The 19,714-nt window shown below is 41.6% G+C and overlaps 1 protein-coding gene across 1 annotated transcript in view; it reads left to right on the plus strand.

Moving 5' to 3' along the window:
* Nucleotides 1-19,714, plus strand: part of LOC102685582 (leucine-rich repeat and fibronectin type-III domain-containing protein 2-like) — a 160,887-nt gene that overhangs the window by 114,374 nt on the left and 26,799 nt on the right. The window contains exon 4 of the mRNA XM_006626113.3: nt 11,629-11,729. The gene's annotated coding sequence lies outside the window, so the exon portion shown is untranslated. The remainder of the gene's footprint in view (nt 1-11,628; nt 11,730-19,714) is intronic.

Here is a 19,714-nt window from a genome sequence, read left to right on the forward strand (position 1 = left end):
TATAAAAATGATATGGCCACGCTTGAATTGATCATTTAAGCAGGTGCATTCTGGGACTTTCAGGAATGTCCCACCCTGACTGGCTGATGGAATCTCGTTGGAACAGAGAAGACCTGGTATACATATTCACAATCCTCCAAGTCACTGACAAATTCAAGTCAGTGGACAATTTCAGAAGGAACAGAGAAACATGAACTGTAGAACAGAAGTGGGAACAACATGAAAGTCAATTAAAACTAATAAGAGGAGGCACCTCTTTACACAGAGGATTATGGGAGTGTCTAACAAGCTCCACAGCCATATTTTTGAAGCCAGTGATTTGATTATTGGATGAATTATTAACGACCCAACAGGCCAGAGTAGCCTCTGCTAATTCTCATATCCTAAGAGACCTAGACCCTCCTGTAGGTCCAGGTTTAACCCTGAGGTCCCCTGCCAGCAGGACATGGTGGCGCTGTTGCAATAGGGTTCCACTTTCCCACAATATATTGACCGGAGCAATGTGCTTTAATAAAGAGCTCTGTACTGCCTTGAGTCTGCTTGATTACTGGGCCCTCGGCTAGGACACATCCACAGGACAGGAAGAGGGACAGGGCCATATCAGGGATACAAAATCCAGGGCTCTGAAAAAAGACTAGGAAACGTCAGGGAACAACTGCTCTGATGTCCTCTCATTTGGCCTCAAAGATGACTTCTCAGTATGTAGTCTGGTCTGACATCTGTTCATGTCAGATTCAACTGTATTTGAATCTTCACTGATTTACATTGGGTCCCGATTGATTCTTGACTTTTTTTCCTTGAAGTTTATCTCTTCTAAATGACTGATTAATCACATCAAGGAGAGCTCGAGCACCAGCACTCCAATGTTTTTAAGCTAAGTGTTAATTGGAGAGGTGAATATATTACAGGATTAATTCTGGACTTTGTTAACAATGCCACTTTCTTCCCTAAAGACAGTTAGATAACATGGCAATAGCAGAAGTGCAATATTCTGCATCTCAGCCCAAAGAGGAGCTCTGCCTGCTGCATGTTTGTAGAGCAATCACAATCACACCTGAGCACCGTTAACCCTTCATCATTAACTGAAAACCTTGAGCAGACCTTTCACTGATAGTCTGCCCTGACTGCTCGCCTGTCAGTGACTGATCGATGACTGAGTCAGGATCTTCAGACTGAGGAAATTCCACCACCTTGACTGACTCAGCTTAATGTGTCTGATATCTGAATATGATACATTTCCTGGAGATTAGTTTAACATGAATTAGCCTTTACACAATATGACCTTCCCATGAAATAGCTTTTACACTCCAGCTCATTATCTGAAATCATTATGGCAAGCATAAATTAGTACAGGTACAGAGAATGACTTTGAGATACAATATCACATAATCATGGTACATGCATGGCCCCTGTTTGTGTGCAATTTTGCACGGCACTGTATCAGACCTGATCTTACACTACAGCTTCTGAAATTAAACACTCTCAGCTAAGGGGGGTTATAACTTCTTGGTGAGAGACCTGGAAAACATTTCAAGTGTGTGCTGGCTTGTGACACGGTGAGTCCCTGATATACTAATCCAGAGTACACCCACATCTCAGGAGACAGATCTACAGGTGGGCTGTAGGCTCAGTTTTGTAGGTTCGGCCTAATTGTTCACTGTACAGAACAGCCACTTGCAATCTCAGGAGATGATGGGAAGCAGCTGGAACGAGACCTGATTTGTTCCCAAGCAGACAAGAACAGTGACATTGATTTTAGCATTAAGAGACCAGCCTGTTTCATCCAAGTGGCACAAAAGTGTTCCCAAACACTCTCAGAGCACTCAGCAAACCACAAAGGCACTCTCTGGACTTTCCAAGATCAGTGACATCGACTTGAAGAACATGCCATGCTCATTGACCTGCTCAATAACCGTGCCTTGCTCTCCGACACATCCAAGTCCAGCTTCAAAAAACTCTACCACCTGTCCACTGAAATCATATTCAGCAGAGTGATGTGGCAGCAAACTACAGACCAATTGGTGTTTTGCCTATTTTCAAGGAAAGCAATTAAAAAGTTAGAGCTAAAGAGCCAGATGACCTACTTAATATTGCAACAGTATTACTGGATATTATCAGCTTGGGTTTAGAAAAACTATGTTTAAATTGCCTAAATGCCTGACTTGTTTGAACAAGTTGTGATGTGGTTCTCATTTTTTCCGTCATCACATATCAACATTTAAATATTTTTCACTTTACATTGCAGAAAAAACAAATATCTAGAGCTGTTACTAAGTTACTAGACCTGTTCCTGGTACTAAAGCGAGTCTAACATTGAGCTTTAATGAAAATGTCGAGCACAAATTCAGAATTAAATGCTGTAAAAGGAGATTTGTTTACACCTGGCTTATAGCCGTGTGTTTCTTTTTCGTGTGTGTTCAGATTTGTAGAAGTTACCTTGTTTGCTCTGGCTGTAGTGTACTGTAACTGCACGCCATCATCTATTAGGGCAGAGCGTGCCCGTCCACGCGAGATGCTTGCTCTGGGTTACTGTCTAGGGCCATGTCTGTCTGGGGAGGGAGGAACAGGGCAAAATCTATGTTTATTCCTCGGGGAACTTTTCAGGAGGAAAGCATTTTGTAATTTTTAGGCATGTTCCATATATTTCTTTTATCAGTTAGTTATAAATTCTATAAGAACTATTGCTTGCCTAAATTTAGTACATGCCAATTAGTTAGAGGTTAGTTCAAGCTACAGTACATTACTATTGTATGGACCCTGTGTACTGTATGTTCAGACTATGATAACCAGATGGACAGTTTAAGCCTTATCTGGACTGCATTTTCTACCTGGAACTATTTTGGCTTGATTTATGCTTTTATCTTTTTTTGTCTCCAAAAGTTTTTTCACCTTCACAGCTCTATTTTGGACCCTTATGATTTCAGATATACAGTACAGTATAATAATTTTCTTTTTAATTAGCTACTGCATAGTACATTTTTATTTCTCTTGGACTGCACCTTAATACATCACCTTTACCACTGCATCACCCTGCGCTTATCGTCACACAAGCAACTATAAAACTGGCCAGCTTTGTGGAGAGAACAGGTTATTTTGGATTCATAGACATTTTCTTCCATCTCAGACATTGAGCTCGATTGATTTCACATCCCTCAACAGTTTCCTCCTTGCACAGCTGTTCAGTGTGGAGAGACCTTTATATACTCTTCTCCTGATCTGCAGTTTTCTGAATAAAAACTTCAATGTTTGTTTAGATATCATTTTAAAATTATCCTTGACAACGCATGTCCATAACCTGAAAGGTGTAAAGAAAACACACAGTAGATTTAGCTGAGATCATTAATGGAGTACAGCAGGGATCGGTGTTGGGGTCACCTCTCTTTTTGATTTGAACTTGAACTTGAACTTGAACTTTATTGCCATATGTAACCGGTACTGGTACAATGGAATTCTTACTTACAGAAAGTCTCTCGTTTGTATTTGCATTAATGAACTGGATTCAAGTATAGTTAGGAATCACTGATAATAATAATAATAATTGCTTACACTTATATAGCGCTTTTCTGGACACTCCATTCAAAGCGCTTTACAGGTAATGGGGACTCCCCTCCATCACCACCACCAATGTGCAGCCCCACCTAGATGATGCGACGGCAGCCATAGTGCGCCAGAACGCTCACCACATGTCAGCTACATGTCAGCTATCAGTGGGGAGGAGAGCAGAGTAATGAAGCCAATTCATAGATGGAGATTATTAGGAGGCCATGATTGGTAAGAGCCAATGGGAAATTTGGCCAGGAAATCTACACCCCTACTCTTTTCGAGAAACGCCCTGGGGTTTTTAATGACCACAGAGAGTCAGGACCTCGGTTTTACATCTCATCCAAAGGACGGCGCCTGTTTACAGTATAGTGTCCCCATCACTATACTGGGGCATTAGGACCCACATGGACCGCAGGGTGAGCGCCCCCTGCTGGCCCCACTAACACCTCTTCCAGCAGCAACCTTAGTTTTGCCCAGGAGGTCTCCCATCCAGATACTGACCAGGCTCACACCTGCTGAGCTTCAGTGGGTTGCCAGTTGTGAGTTGCAGGGTGAAATGGCTGCTGGCTGATCAATTAATAAATTAGGAGCCAGCTTCAAAGAGCTGCCCTTAGGTTCAATTCCTTGGGTGCTATCTACGGGAAGTTTGTATTCTTCCTGTGTTTGCGTTGGTTTCCACCAGGTGCTCGTGTTTCCTCCCACAGTCCAAAAACATTCTTGTTGGTTACTTGGCTTCTTGGAAAATTAAAACATGTTTAAATTCACATTTAATCGGGAAGATATTCTCTTCTAAATTTGTTTAACAAATAAAAATATTTTTAAATGTTACTGAGTAATATGAGTCTGTACATTGCTTATTTGTGAACTACAGTCAACTCAGTACATAGTGTAGTACCTCTTACAAAATATATAATCCAGTATCCTTGGTACATGCAACTTATATCTTAAAAAAAAACAATTGTTCCTACTGTTCTCTTATTACGGATAAAATGGTACCTCCTGTGGTTAGATTCAGAAAGATAGATTTAATTTTACTGTTCACACAAACATGCACAAAAAATACACATACAATCAACTGTAAATAATCAACTTTTATTTAGATGGAAAACTTCCACCACCATCACCCCCTCCCTCCCCCCTCCTCCCACCCCCAGCAACACCACTCCCAAGGAACAGTCTGAGAGCTGTTGTCATTGTTTACACCAAAGCAATCCTATTCATTGCCAGTGCTTCTTTACAATAATCTGTGCACAGCAAAGATACGAAAGCGGACTGGTAGCCAGTCTCCTCGTAGTAAACAACTAAGTACATTAACAGTTCAGTGTGTCTTACTAATGCAGAACTGAGGTGGGAAGTGCCACCCCAGGGTCCGACCCCTGTCCTTGATTTCAGTTGAACCATAAGGTTCCTTGTGTACAGTCATGAGATGGTCCGCCAAAGAAGGTGCTATATCTCAGCCAGCAGGAAAGGGGCACACCTGCGGTGGGTTTCATTGTTTGTGCTGTCTGTGCTGTAGGTGGGCTGGTCTTCTTGAGCATCAGGGGATCAGACCACAGTGTTTCTGTGCAGCGGAGATTCAGCAGTCACAGAGCAGTCAGATGACCTCTGGTTGTTTTTTTCCTCCCTTACTTTTATGGGCAAACGCTCCCTGTGCGGTCTGACACAGAGCAAATGGGCCATTTTCACGACTTCCACAACCATGTCGAAAATCCTCCATTAAAACTTTTTTTTTTTGCTCAGAATTTTTTTTTGTTACTCTTCTCCACTTTTCCCAGAGACGATAATGATTTTTTGATGCATTGCTGCTTGCAACTGAGCGTGTCACCAAGGTCTGCGTATTTCAGTCTGGAGCAATAACAAAGGAAACCATCAGGGGAAGCAAATGCAGCAGAAAATCACTGTGCCTGCTTAACACCCCCCGTCCTGCAAACAATAGCAAGCAGCACTCTCCCTTCATTAATCATTCAAGTGGGGGTCATGGGGTGGGGGTCTTTGGTCTAGGAGTGTTATATTCCTACAGCATGTCTTACTGATCTTAATTCAATAGCAGGAGACCACTGCAAAACAATGCCCAGGGGCGCCCGCCTTGTCACAATAAGAAGGGCCATCAGCTGCTTCAAGAGAATTTCCGGTTAAATAATAAAGCATTCAAATTCTGAGAGACAGCTTTGCATTATTAATGTCGCTTAAGCACGCAAGATCACCAGGCTTAAACTCCATTTGTCACAAAAATATTCTGAGGAAAAGAGAAAAGAGAGAAATCAGTCCTGACTGCATTTATGGACATGTAAGACTGACTGAACCGAGATTCTTAACTGTGCATCCCGGGCAGTCTGTTTCCGCCATGTGAATGGGCGGCGTTGTTCCACACCCCTGCAACTCTCTGTGCAAAGACATGACTCCTCAGCTCAATCTCTAATGAATTCCCTCTTGGAATTCCACTTCGGTCATTTCTCTAATAGGTCTCAGCTAATTCCCTTCTAGGAGTTATTAACTCTAAAAAGTGAAACTCCCAACAAGCCAGCTGTCATACAGAAAGGCAGCATAACCTCAATTTGGCTGTTTTGCTTTGCACTAGTTGGAAAGTAAGGAGGATTTCCCCTGACAACTCGCCCGGTTCTAGGCTGGATGACTTATCCCATCCATGGCCAATGTGACTTTTACTGTATGTAGAAATGTTTAAAGGTCAAGCTGCTCATGCAAACATGCTTTGCATATGATAGAATATAATTTGCATGTAATTCAGTCAGATTGTAGGATTGTGTTGCACATGAGCATTAGACTTGCTCAAAATGTTTCTCAGGTGGTTAAATCACCGCAATTTTCTTTGCACAGAAACCACGGCTGCTCGCTGCTTTCTTCTGATAAAAGCTGCCTCAGTGCCGAGGGCCGCTGGGACTGCTATCTGTTACCGCGTGCTTGTTTAGAGGAGTAAGACGCCTCTGAAAAAGGTTGCTTTGTTCTCCCAAAGATATCTGCTCGTTTACATTATTGCCCCCAGGAATGCAAGGGCTCGTCCCAAGAACAGAGCAGAAAGCTTGACTGAGCCCGTCTCGAAGACAGAACCGTGACACACTGTATAATCTGCTCCGAATCACCATCCCTCCAGACAAGGCTCTCCACCCTGATGTTTCTTTCTGTTAGGCTGCTCATTTAATTTAAGAAAAAATTATTTCCAATTTTAAAGTTGTTGAACTAGACAGCCTTGTGTTTCGATTGGTACTTATTTGATACTAATTGATACAAGACCGAAAAGTCCATTTAGAGCTCACAGGAGCTGAGGATGGTTCATTCTACAGGGAGTGAAGAAAGGAATGAGAGAGGAGAGAAAGAATGCATCTCTTTCTGTATTGTTAATTGCTATATAAATCTGTAAAGCGCTCCGTGGTTAACTGATCGACTGATCGATCAATTGATGAGTGGGGACTGCTTCAGCCCAAATTCCCTGCGCTCTGGTCTTTTTTTTCTTTCGCCTGCCAGATGTCAACGCAAACAGTGACAAACGGCTTTTCCTCTGTCCGCTGCTCTTTCGAATTTTTTAACTTGCTTTGTCTCCAGGGTGTGTTAGTCCTCTTGTCTGTGTTTAAATGAAGCTGCACATGTGCATAAACATATACTGTAGATAGGTACACAAGTTACAAATGAGAAGGGGCCATTGGTTGGTTGGTTGTTTGATTTGGTGACTGGCACACAAGGATAAAAAGAATCAGTAAGGAACGAGCCAGTTGAAGGCAAGGTCTTGACTCCGTGAGTGTACTGTATAATGTCTCTCTCTGAGCTCATGGTGTTGACTTGCTCATCTCCTATAGTGTCTCGCTCCCAGTGCTGGCCTGCTCTCCTCTCCAATCCCGAGAGCCACTGTATCCGTCTCACCACCCGACAGGAAGACCCCGGAGTGTCACACACAGGCCCAGAGGCCCTTTAGCAAGGAGGCTGAATTGTTTAGTTGATTTAAGAAAAAGAACTTTGAAAGACCTTTTTTATCAAGGCTACTCTGACTCCAGTCAGGAATGCAAAGTGCAGTACGTATTGTTACAGCTTTAGGTGACTAGGAAATTCAATTCAATTCAAGGTGCTTTATTAGCATGACTGATGGGTACAATCAGTATTGCCAAAGCAAAGGAAAGTAAGGATATTTACATTAAACAAAACAAAAAATAGAAGGAAAATAAAATCTACAGACATATTACAGACATTTACAACAAAGACATATTATAAAATATTGACATATACTGTAGGTGGCTAGAGCATATATTATAGTTCCCTCCTCCCTCTCCCAGTACGATTGGGACCCGTTGTTATTCTGGGAGGTGTGGGAACTCTGGGATTAGATTTCTGAATTTCGGGAAGAATGTTTCTCTAATCCCAGAGTATCTGTCACAGTGCAGTAGGAAGTGCACCTCTGTCTCTATTTCTCCCCGCTGGCAGTGGGAGCGCAGCCTCTCCTCTCTGGGCAGCCAGGTCTGCCTGTGTCACCCAGTTTCTATGGCTAAGTGTCTCTCAGAGTTTAGATAAAGGGTGTATCATCAGGCAGTATAACACTTCCAGCTTCAAAGCAGAGGGGATGTTTGCTGAGATTTGGAGGGTCCCTGATCACAGACTGTCAAATTTACCTTGGTTTACCAAGGTAATTAAGTTGTGGGTTAATGATTGTCAATGAGCAGTCCAGAAACATACCAATATGAGATCACATTAAGAGCACAGAAAAGGGAGAGGAAGGACAAAAAGAAAGGAGGAGAAGAGGGCAAGGAGAGAGGAGAGAAAGAAGACCTGAAGAGAGGAGTCAGGAGGAGTTGGGACTTGAAGCTTGCGCCAGGCAAGAGCCTCTGCTTTTTGTTAATCCAGACAAAACCTGACTGGAACTTTGTATTTGAACCAGAGCATGCTGTTCAGTGTTTTTTAAGGGAGTACATGGTAACTCAGTTAGAGACATTGTGGGTGCATTTTTAGAATTGGGAGGTAGGCTCGTATTTATTTTGTGGCATTCAGGTTTGCAGAGAGAGAAATTTAACTGCAGGTTGTATTACAGTTATTTAGAAGGCAACTTATCTCTTATTGCAGCCTTTGTGGGCATTATTTTAGCATTCAATATCTGTTAACAATCTGAGGTTTTCTGGATAATTAGGATGTTAGGTCTCTGAAATGCCTTGTTTCTACATACTATAAATATAGTAAATTATGTGTTGTGTGTTTTGTTGTGTGTAGAGTCATGTTTGTCTTGTCAATGTTAATAAACATTTGTGTGCCTGGATTATTATTCTTTTCACCAAAGCTGTTGCAGAGACGAAAGAATTCATGTGTCTCTAATTATACCAACCCCTCTGGCATATTCTGGAGAAATCACTAACAAGTTGGGTGTTTTGAATATTTATTTTACTTATTAACTAAACCACTTGGTCAATTCATGATTTTCAAAATTTTTGTAACCCTATTTGTAACAGTATTCTTTAATAAAGAGGTAGTAAAGAGACACTTATAAGTGCTACTGGTTTTGTGCTAAATAGAGAACATTAGAGACAAGTTATGACAATTGCACTCTCAATGGGCTCACTGCACTGTTGAACTCTCAGTGACGTTGTAAAATATGTCTCATTTTAAGCAAGTTATTGCTGCTGCATTCATTTTTTACATTCCAAGATGTTCAGTGGACTTTGCTCTTTGCTTAGAGACAAGTCGATCAGCTTGACATGTAAATCAAACTGCTGACAAGCAGAACCACTCAGAATAACCTTAACTGGATAATAATAAAGAGTAACAGCTAGCAGGTAATAGTGGTGTTAATCCCTGCTCTGGGTTTGATTCCAGTTTGTCTGTCTGTATGGAGTTTGTGTGTGTTCCAGATTCAAGATGTGAGGGAGAAATTTGATTGGATACTCTTAACGAGGGGGTCAAGGCAAGAAAGAGATGCACTATAGGGAAATCATACTATCCACTGAGGTTTGTGACCAGTCTGATGTTCTGCTTTTTAAAGAACAAACAAAAGGAGGTCATTTGGCCCACCTGCCCCCTTTAATATGTAGTAGTTCATTGATACCAAGATCTCATTCAGCTGATTTTTGAATGAAGCTAAAGCTTCGGCTTCAGTCATATGGATGGGTGGCTTGTTCCACACTCCTACGACTCCTTGTGTAAATTAGTGCCTTCTGTTCCTGGTTTTGAATGCACTCCAACTGAATTTCTACTTGTGTTGTCTGGTTTGTATTTCACTATTTATTCTGAAGAAATCCACTGAATTAATTTAAGTAATATCTTGGAGGAATCTGAATACTATCAGGTCTCCTCACAGTCTTCTCTGTTCAAGACTAAAGAGACTCAGTTCTTTCAGCCCGTCAGTGTAGGACAGTCCCTTAAGTTCAGAAATGTATCTGTTTGCTCTTCTCTGAACTTCAAAGTAGCAACATATTTTTTGTACAGTAACCTGGTGACCAGCAACTACCTAAAATCGACATTTTGAAGCAGTGCTTCAAGTATTCATAATGCTTGCACGATCTATCAGCAGACTCTCAGGGGATGCCAGTCGTGCTTATTGATGTTCTAAAATATTCTACTGACAATTTACACCAAAGGAGGCAACTATAAATAGAGGCTAAAATTTTGTTTCCGAGCACTGAACCGTCAGTAGTCAGCACACAACGTGAGTTATTCAAGCATCTTACAGGCTGTGGGGATCTGATAAACAGTAACAAAGCAGCACATAGCACATACTGTAGGACTGTCCAGACAGATATGCAGCTGAAGAGCGAAGCCACAGTGCAGCACAGGTGTGAGAAGATTATGATAGTTCCAGCAAAAAGGGAATGAACTCGTGATGTGATTTGATTAGGTTTATTTTTTGCTCTGTTGCACAAATGCAAATTTATTCAGCAGATGAACTTTTTTTTCCCTCCAGAAGAATTTGTAAGAATGAAAAAATGATGGTGTTTCACAGCCTCAGCTGGGCGCAGTTTTAAGTGAAATTTGGAGGACACAATTAATTTTTCAGGTCCAAAAGCAATCTGATCTCCCCTCACTTGTTCTTTGCGTCTAGACCCAGAGCTTAATTTCTCTGACTGTTGAGTATTTGTGTTATCTACTGCAGTGTTAGAGAAATTGAATTAACCAGGGAGGATTTCTAATAATGCAAAAGGAAGTTAGTTTGCATCCTGCTGACCCAAGCTGGTTGCATGGCATTACAGTGAAGAAAAAAGCTCCTACTGTTTCACCATCTGCTGACACCACTGCTGGGAAGGCAGGAATGTTATGCTGTAGCTTTAAACCCAAATTTCAATTCCTAATGTCCTGACTGACAGTCTGCAAAGGAAACCTCCTCTGTGATTCTCTTTATATATGTTGCCATGCAGATCAATCTGATACTCTGGCTTCTTTCAAGAAATAGCTGGGTAAGACCCTCCAGTTAGGACAGGAGGCACCTCTTTACACAAAGAGTTGTGAGTGTCTGGAATAAGCTGTCCCAGCCATGTCATGAAGTGAAAACCCAGGCTTCTGTCAACACAAACTTGAGCTTGATGGGATCCTTAGATTAACTATTTAATAGCAGCAAAAGGTAAATAGACCCCCTTGTTTTGTAATCTGGCTTGTGCTCCTACAGTGCATGTTTATGCATATGGTATGTGCACAGCAGCTTTCGTTAAAAAAAAAAACAAACATCTGTGACATCCTGGAAATGCCACGCAAGTTGAAATATTTGTGAAAAATCCGCAGATAGAGGATAGAGGAGAAGCCGTTTTTCAATGTCAGTTTTTTTTTTCCATTGACATCTGGCAAGCAAAAGAAGAAAACAGATCAATCCATCAAAGCCTCATCTGTGGTATTTACAGTAAGTCCTCTGCCTTGTGTGAGCCCCTTCCCCAGAGCAGCAGGGCTCCAGGCTTCACTGGGGTAATCACGTCTCTTTGTGTATTGAACGTCATTACAGACCACTTTTCGTTTTAAGCACACCACATGAATTCCCTCATATCATCAGGATATGTAAATTTGCAGTTTCACGGTTCTCTGTCTTTCTCTTGCATTCTTGCAACAGAAAGTGAGATTCAAGCGAGTAAAGGCAAAAAGGGAAGTATTGGATTCTTTCTTTTTTTTCCACAGCTCAGCGCTGTCCTGCTGCTTTTGACGTGCTGAAGTGCAGACAGGGCGTAGCAGGACCCAGGGTGCAAGGGGGCCCTATGGCAGAAAACTGCATGATATAGGTAAGTGGGGCAAAAGCCTTTTGGAATATAGTTCATTTTCTAGATAGGTTTGGCGAAAATTGCTGCTATCCCAAAGAAGAGCTACATGCGAGCAGTTAGTTGTAAGACTTTAATGTCAGAGTCCTCTGGACTTGCTCAGTTCTCACTACAGCAATCCACCGTGCTGTCAGAAGAGACACAGAAAAAACCTAAAATGTTCGTTTATCTTGTCACGTCCCTGGGCTGTCCAGCCAATCACCAGCCTCTCTGTACACAAGAATGCCAAAACTTGTCCTCCCTCCTCTGCGAAAATATCAACTCTGAAGGCCGCTGCTCGTGAGAATATTGGTGTATAAAAATTTCAGCTCTAGAGAAAGCGGTATTGTTTAGCAACACTATCAGAAAGCAAGTGGCGAGAGAAAAGTGATTGTTCCTCCAAGGCCCTGGCAATCACAGGAAGAAAAATTTCAATTGAACTATTTCCAATCCTTCCCACACTGGCCAATACAGCTTTAAGTCAAATGTAAAGAATTAGGGGAGCTCCAGAACCAATTTTCTTGTCAGATATTGACAGGCAATAATCACCTAACAGTACAGACTGATTGTGATGCCGATACTGGTGTTTAATTTTAAGGAAGTGTAGGGGTGCAATGAAGGTTTGAGGTGAGTTATAAGTTGTGATGAAAAAGCCTGTTTCTGGAGAATATAGGAAGAAGACACACACAAGCTGCACCCCCCACAGGGCATCAAATTCCAGCAGTGTCACAGAGGGTTTTATAGTCTGAGCACAGCCATGGCCAGCCTGTGTTATTACCATGAATGGGTATTTATGAGTTATCATTACCAATTGCATTGGAATCATAGACAATGCTTCCATTAAGGCCTGGTGGCTATTCCTGCAAATGTTATCCCCCTCACTCCCCACCCCCCTTCAGTTATTCCAGAGATATTGCGTTCAACAGCAGGTGCCTGTTTAAAATGCACTCAAGTCAGGTTAGGAGTAAAAGTCCCAGGTCAGGTCAGGTCCTATTTCTACAGAAGTACTTAAAACTACTAATATAAAGTAAAATGAAATGAGGGCAGGGCAGTTCAGTTGGAGTCTAGTTGGTGTTTCTGCCTCACAGCTACTGGGCAGAGGTCCCAGGTTCAATTCCAGACTAGTGTGCCTTCTGTGTGGAGTCTGCACATAACACGAAGAAGCTGCTCAGTGCTGTGTGGGAGGAAGGATGATCACAACAGCTCTGGGTATTTGAAGGGTGTTGACAATTGCTGTATTCATGGGACTGGGGCCCAGCTCCTTGAGTGGGAGAGCTTAACACTTATCTAAGGAATCAAGGGACCTGTAAACCTAGTGCAACAACAGCTGGCAACATGGCTGGGCAACGTGTTCTCCCACAACCCTTAGTGTAAAGAAATGTCTCCTGTTCTCAGTTTTAAATGTACGTCTTCTGGTTCGTATTTCACTGTTCCTTCTAAAGTCTTTAGAACGTGGCTGACAGTATCAGTGTTTTTGAGGATTTTGAATACTCGTATCAGGTCCTTTCGTATTCCTCTCTATTCAAGACTAAAGAGACTCAGTTCCTTCAGTCTGTCAGTGTAGGACAGTCCCTGTAACGAACAGTTCTTTCCGGACCCTCTGCGGACGACACAATCCGAAGAAGTGGGGAAACACTAGGAAAACGTCATGCAGGAATATGGGGCTGAAAACAGGGGGGCGTGTCCAAAGTGCCCTGGTGCACGGGGGAGGTGTGGCCGAGGCAAACAATCCAAAAGTAATGCATTGAGAGAATCCAAAACACAAAAATAAGTCCATAGCCAGGTGATCCATCCAAACAAGGAATTAAAACCATGAACCGGGTCGGAACCTGTGGACAGGGAACGGGAACAGAGATTAAAACCTTAACGGGACCAGGCGCTTCCAGGTCCCGGACTCACACGGTGCGGAAACCAGATACAGAGCCAGGTTGCACAGATCAGGTGCACAGAATTAAGTCTAAAGTGAAAGGGCTGGAGCACCCTTAAGGAGGAGGGACTATAATCGTGACAGTCCCTTAATACTTGTATCAGTCTCCTCACAGTCTTCTCTGTTCAAGACTACAAAGGTTCCTTCCCTTTAAACTGTCAGAGTAGAGCATTCTTCTGAGACTAAGAATGTACTGTACCTACAGTAGTTGTTCTTCTCTGCAGTTGTTACCATCATAAATAGTGTTCCCACTAGCTCTGAAACAACACTCCTGTGTGGCTCATGTCTTCTAAAACCTAGCATCTACAGTTTTGAAAAGAAGGTGAGTGAATTCCACATATTAAATCATATTGACTGTATACTTTACATATAATAATAATAATAATAATAATAATAATAATAATAATAATAATAATAATTGCTTACACTTATATAGCGCTTTTCTGGACAGCCCACTCAAAGTGCTTTACAGGTAATGGGGACTCCCCTCCACCACCACCAATATGGAAGACCTCTTTTCATTCAGACTGTACCTATGGTAATGACTGTGCGTTTGTAACAGATGCTGTGTGTGTCAGTTTGTTATTTTGTTCTCTCTATACGTATATACAGTACATATACTGTATACAGTCTAGCTGTTAAATCTGAGAAAGTTTCATGCCACAGTGTCCATTTCAAACCAATACGTAATGCTTCCTACTGAATTACAGTAAAACTGATAACTGCATATTGGATTGCTCTTAGAGGGCTCACCGATTTATTTTCAAAATCCGATCGAAAATGGACAAAATTAGTTATTGCATCAATGTGGATCAATAAATCAGATTGTTTTTCTGTTCCATAGATTTATCCATAAATAAGTCTCTTTTATTCCGCAAGATGTGCTTACTGCTAACACGAGTGCATTTAATTTTCACGGAAAAGGGGAGAGGAGTTAAAGCTGTGACATACAGTATATCTTCTCTATAAATATTAATGTCAACACTCAACGCAACCAAATCTTCATACTTCACACAGGTTCATTGAATTTTCAAGCACTCCTCTATTGTAGATTTGCAGTAGCAAAACTGCTTTACCTCTCTCTTTATGCTTTTATACTGTAATTATATTCCCCAAATTTTTCAACCTACAAGTAGGCATGAACTCAAATTCACAGTGGAGTGTAATGTAAAGTGCAGCTATGTGCCCATGCATTCTTTTTGGAGTTTTTCAGGAAATTCAAAATGAATTAATTAAAAGTGGAATTTAGATTTGTTCAAGGTTTTACTGTGTCGGTTTGTTGAGCTTTTAGTTTCCTAACTTTGTGAGGTACAATTCAGAGTATTCCACTATTATACAGCACTTTGAGTTGCATGAAAATCACACATACTGTATACATGTAAAATTATTTCTGGAGTACAATTACTGTTGTGCACTTGCATTTCATATGACATGGAAATTTAAAGCCATTTTCAGGTAAGAGAACTCATATTAGCTCAAATCAAAGTTTTATAATCAAAGGAGCTCGGTGACTATTTGCCTACAGTACATACAGTAGTTACAGTAGTTCTGATTAAAATAATGCATTGAACGTTTTACAACTAAAAATAACAAGAAATAGCTTTAACCAGGTAGACTTGCCATCATTTTGCAAAATATCTTTTGTCCCTAAAAGAATTTTAGGCACCAGTGCTGTGTGTCTAATCTTAGAAAACAATGATTCTCCTCTCTTGGGAAGACAGTGATTGATGTTGTGGCAACTCTGCTGGCATTATCTCAGTCATACCACTTCCATTTGCTAAACCTAGGATTCTCAGTTACATTTTGAAGAGTGTTTCTAAATAGAGACACAGACTTATTATAATTATAATTATAATAGTGATTATAATGTGCATGTGCACCTAGGGGCCTATAGCACCCTGCAGCTCTCAACTGGCAGCCCACTGAAGCTCAACCAGGTTGTTCCTGGTCAGTACCTGGATGGGAGACCTCCTGGGAAGCTATGGTTGCTGCTGGAAGTGGTGTTAGTGAGACCAGCGAGGGGGCGCTCACCCTGCGGTCTGTGTGGGTCTTAATGCCCCCGTATAGGGATCTTTTGGATATCTTTTGGATGAAATGTTAAACCGATGTTAAACCAGGGTCTATCTCAGTGGTCATTAAATTCCCCAGGCGTTTCTTGATAAGATTAGGGAGTTATCCCGATGTCCGGTCCAAATTTCCCCCCTCGGCCTTTACCGTGGCCCCATGTATGATTGGCTTGCACTTGCCCTGCGATAGACTGGTGCCCCACCCAGGGTGTACCCTGCCTTGCGCTTGTTGCTTGCCAGGTAGGCTCCAGCTTCCCGCGACACCGTATGGTATAAAGTGGTTTGGTAAATGACGTGACATAAGGGCATCAAAGTGGATAAGCCAGGAAATGTTTCTTATTCACACTACAGCTTGGTTCCTATAATGTGATAATGTTCTAATAATGTGATAATGTTTTCTTTATTAGCCCTACACAATTTCTTGCATTAGGAATGTGTCTTTTCGCATACCCCAGCTTTTCTCTATGGAGACACAGACACAGAGACAGGGAGAGAAGCTTGGGGTCAGAGCGCAGGGTCTGCCATTGTACGGCGCCCCTGGAGCAGTTAGGGTTAAGGGGCCTTGCTCAGGGGCCCAACGGAGTAGGATTCCTCTGCTGGCCGCGGGATTTGAACCGGCAACCTTCCGGTCACAGGCGCAGATCCTTAACCACAGAGCCACCGCTCCGCCCTATAGTCCAGACATCAGCAGTCTGAGACTAGGCTTTGCCATTAGCTGATGTTCACTATTTTGATGTATTTTGATTGAACTGCAGGGGATGGGTGAGCTGTAGTTACAAGTGAGAGGAGGCTGTTTAGCCCCATCTGGCCTGTTTGGTACAGTAGTTAGCACCTAATTGATCCAAGCATTTCATCCAAATGATCTAATGATTAAAGGAAGTCAGTAGTGCTTTCAACAACATGATTGGGCAGCTGGTTCCACTCTCCCATAACACCTATTGATCTCATTTTCAAATGTACTTCTACTTGTGTCCTTTGGGTTGTTTTGCACTGGTGATTCTAAAGTTAACTGAGTGGACTTTATTGCCTGGTTACAGTAGTGATGCCATGGCTTCTGGGCCCCTGTGAATTTGCGGTGGTACCAGCAGGAATTATGTCAAGCCATCTACACAGTGGAACTGGCAATGTGACACAGAGACCAATAACGTGACAGCTCAGTTCTCAAAAGGAGTCGTAGATTACAGGTTTCTAGAACAGGAGGCTCATCTTTATTCAAACCAGCTACCCAGCACCCAGCCATGTTGTTGAAGCCAATACCCTGGCTTCTTCCACGAAATAGCTGGATGAAATCCTTCATTCTTTACACAAAGGGTTGAGGGAGCATGGAACAAACAGCTGGAGAAGAGATCCTTAGACTAATTAACTGCTAATTACCAAATGAGCTGGGTGGCTGAAAGGCTCCTTTCCTTAATAATACACTCAATTTATATAGCACATACTGTACAGGTATATCATCACAGTAAATTTCAATGTGCTTCACATAAATGATAAAGCCAAAATAGAAATAGAATAACTTAATGATAAAAATGAAATAAATAGGGAATTAGTTTCTAGTATTAGTATTAGATTATATAATAGTATTATAATATTTGTATTTGAAGCTGTTAGACGGGCTGACAGAGAAGGGTTTTAAGATCTCTTTCAAAGGTTTCAGTTGAAGCTGCTTGTCTGAGATGATATGGGAGGCTATTCCACAAACAAGGAGCATAGACGGAGAAGCACAGTCACCACTCACACTAGTCCAGCTGAGATGAAATCAAGGTATGAATTAACCTTTCAGTGTCTGCAACATTAACAGAACACCTAAGTCAGGAGATATCTTTCAAATTGAAATGTGAAGCGTTACAGACGATATAATCTGGAAATGTGAGAGAGCCATCACTTCACATCCATCTTCCGGACCACTGAGGACAGAAGATTAACGTGTCTAACGGCGATGGGACAGGTACTAGTGTTGGTGATCTGGTTAGGTGTTCCTGTCAGTCTGGCTTCTGTTTTAGTACTATTACGCTTGAGAAAATTATGGCTCATGCATATCTAGATCATCTCCAGACAAGTCTTTAAAATTTCCACGGCTGCAGACACATCAGGTTTGTTGTTAATATACAATTATTAATTATATGTCTGTGAAAGTTAATAATAATAATAATACTAAGAAACTTTATTTTATATAGCGCCTTTAAAGGTGGCTTCTCAAAGCGCTTTACAGAATGACAACAACAATAAAAAAACAATATACAAGATAAAACACAATTACAAATACAGAGGGGACCATGGATGGTGGTACTAAGAAAAGCAGAGGAGTGAAGAATGGAACCAATTAAGTAAAGGCTCTTTTAAAGAAGAAGGTTTTGAGTCTGGATGCCCCAAATATCTGACCCAGAGGGAGCATGTACAGTAAATGAGGAACAGAATGGGCCCCAGTACTGAGCCCTGGAAACACCACGAGTCACTGAAGACATCTCTGATCTTGTTTCCCCAGTTGAAATAAACTGCAACCTGTTGGAAAATCATTTCAGAGCTGTGTCTTGCAGTCCAACATAGTCTTTCAGTCTCCGTAGGAGGAGAATACTCTGAAGGTTGCCGACAGATCAAGTAGGACAAGACTGGACCCATTTGTAGATCATTAGAAACTCTAACAAGGGAAGTGTCTGTGCTGGGTCAGGGTCTGAATCCTGACTGGAATTTTTCAAAGGGTTAGTGGGAACTCATGAGAAACCATAGTTGAGTAGCTACTGCTTTCTTGAGAACCTTGGAAGTGAAGGAGAGGTTGTAGACTAACCTGTAGCTGGAGAGTAGGCTGTGGTCAAGGACAGATTTCTGCAAGAGGGGAGTAACACCAGCTCTTTTGAGCAGAGTCGGAAACATTTGTGTGGTTCATTCTCTGTGGCAGTTTAAAGGGCTTAGCGCTGAGCTGAGCTAATTGACACCTGGTAGCTACACATTGGGGCTTCCGACATAAATTGTGGGTGATTTAAAGTTTCTGAATTGACAAAAAGTGTTCTTTCACATGGGTCAGACCAGGCACGTCCCCAGAGGCCTACATGTCTGCAGACTTGTTCACAGTTTTATTTTACACAGTGGGCGCTATTAACAAAGGCTGTGCACTTGGAACATGTGGTGCTTTACAATAAGCTCGAGCCGCCCTTGAAATGAGCAGTGGAATATCTTCCTAGGAAGAGAATGAATAGCTGGATGAGAGAAGTGCTCTCATTCGCTTCCCAGTGCCTTCCGTGGCACACATGCATCATGAGTGATTAATTCCTGAGAGCCGATACAAGTGGGAGGTTTGCACTGCGGGTAGCACATGCGCTTTTGTGAAGCCCAAACACTCTAGGTTGCTAATTTGTCTAAATTAATTTCCATAATTACTGTGGTCTAAGCCTCTGTACCTGCTCCCTCACAAGAGAGGCAGGGAAAGCATAACTGATATTACAAACATATCAGTTTGATCTTTACCGCAAGCGTGGACAAAATGGCTTTTTGAATGGATTCTTTGAAGAATTTATCCCTTTGACCCAGACCTCCCCCATTCGTTAGTGATTTCCGTATGTTTAAAACGGAAGCATTCTTTTCTTTTCTTGTCAGTTCTTTGTCTTTACCCATGATGATGGATAAAAAAAGGTTTTGCAACGTATGATACTTCTTTTTTGTACCCTGGTGAAACAGGAATTCCAAAGTAAAATTCCTTAGGGTTAGGCTGCATTTAAATAAGCAGAATTTCATTGCAGATTTAATTTTGTCTGATTTTTAAAACAAAATGTAGGGATCCAATAATGTTTTTACTCCAATGGTTTTGAGAAAAAAAATGTACTGCTCGTTTAAAAAGGCTGTTTTAAAATAATTGTATTGGAATTCAAGCCTGTAGTTTTATAAAATATAGATCTGTGCTGTTTATGTTATACTATTTTATCAAGAGTGCCAATCATTCTTAAACCAACTGTATATATGTATATTGTTTCAAATAGAGGGTTACT

This window comes from Lepisosteus oculatus, chromosome 2 (assembly GCF_040954835.1).
Source record: "Lepisosteus oculatus isolate fLepOcu1 chromosome 2, fLepOcu1.hap2, whole genome shotgun sequence".
Lineage (NCBI taxonomy): Eukaryota > Metazoa > Chordata > Actinopteri > Semionotiformes > Lepisosteidae > Lepisosteus > Lepisosteus oculatus.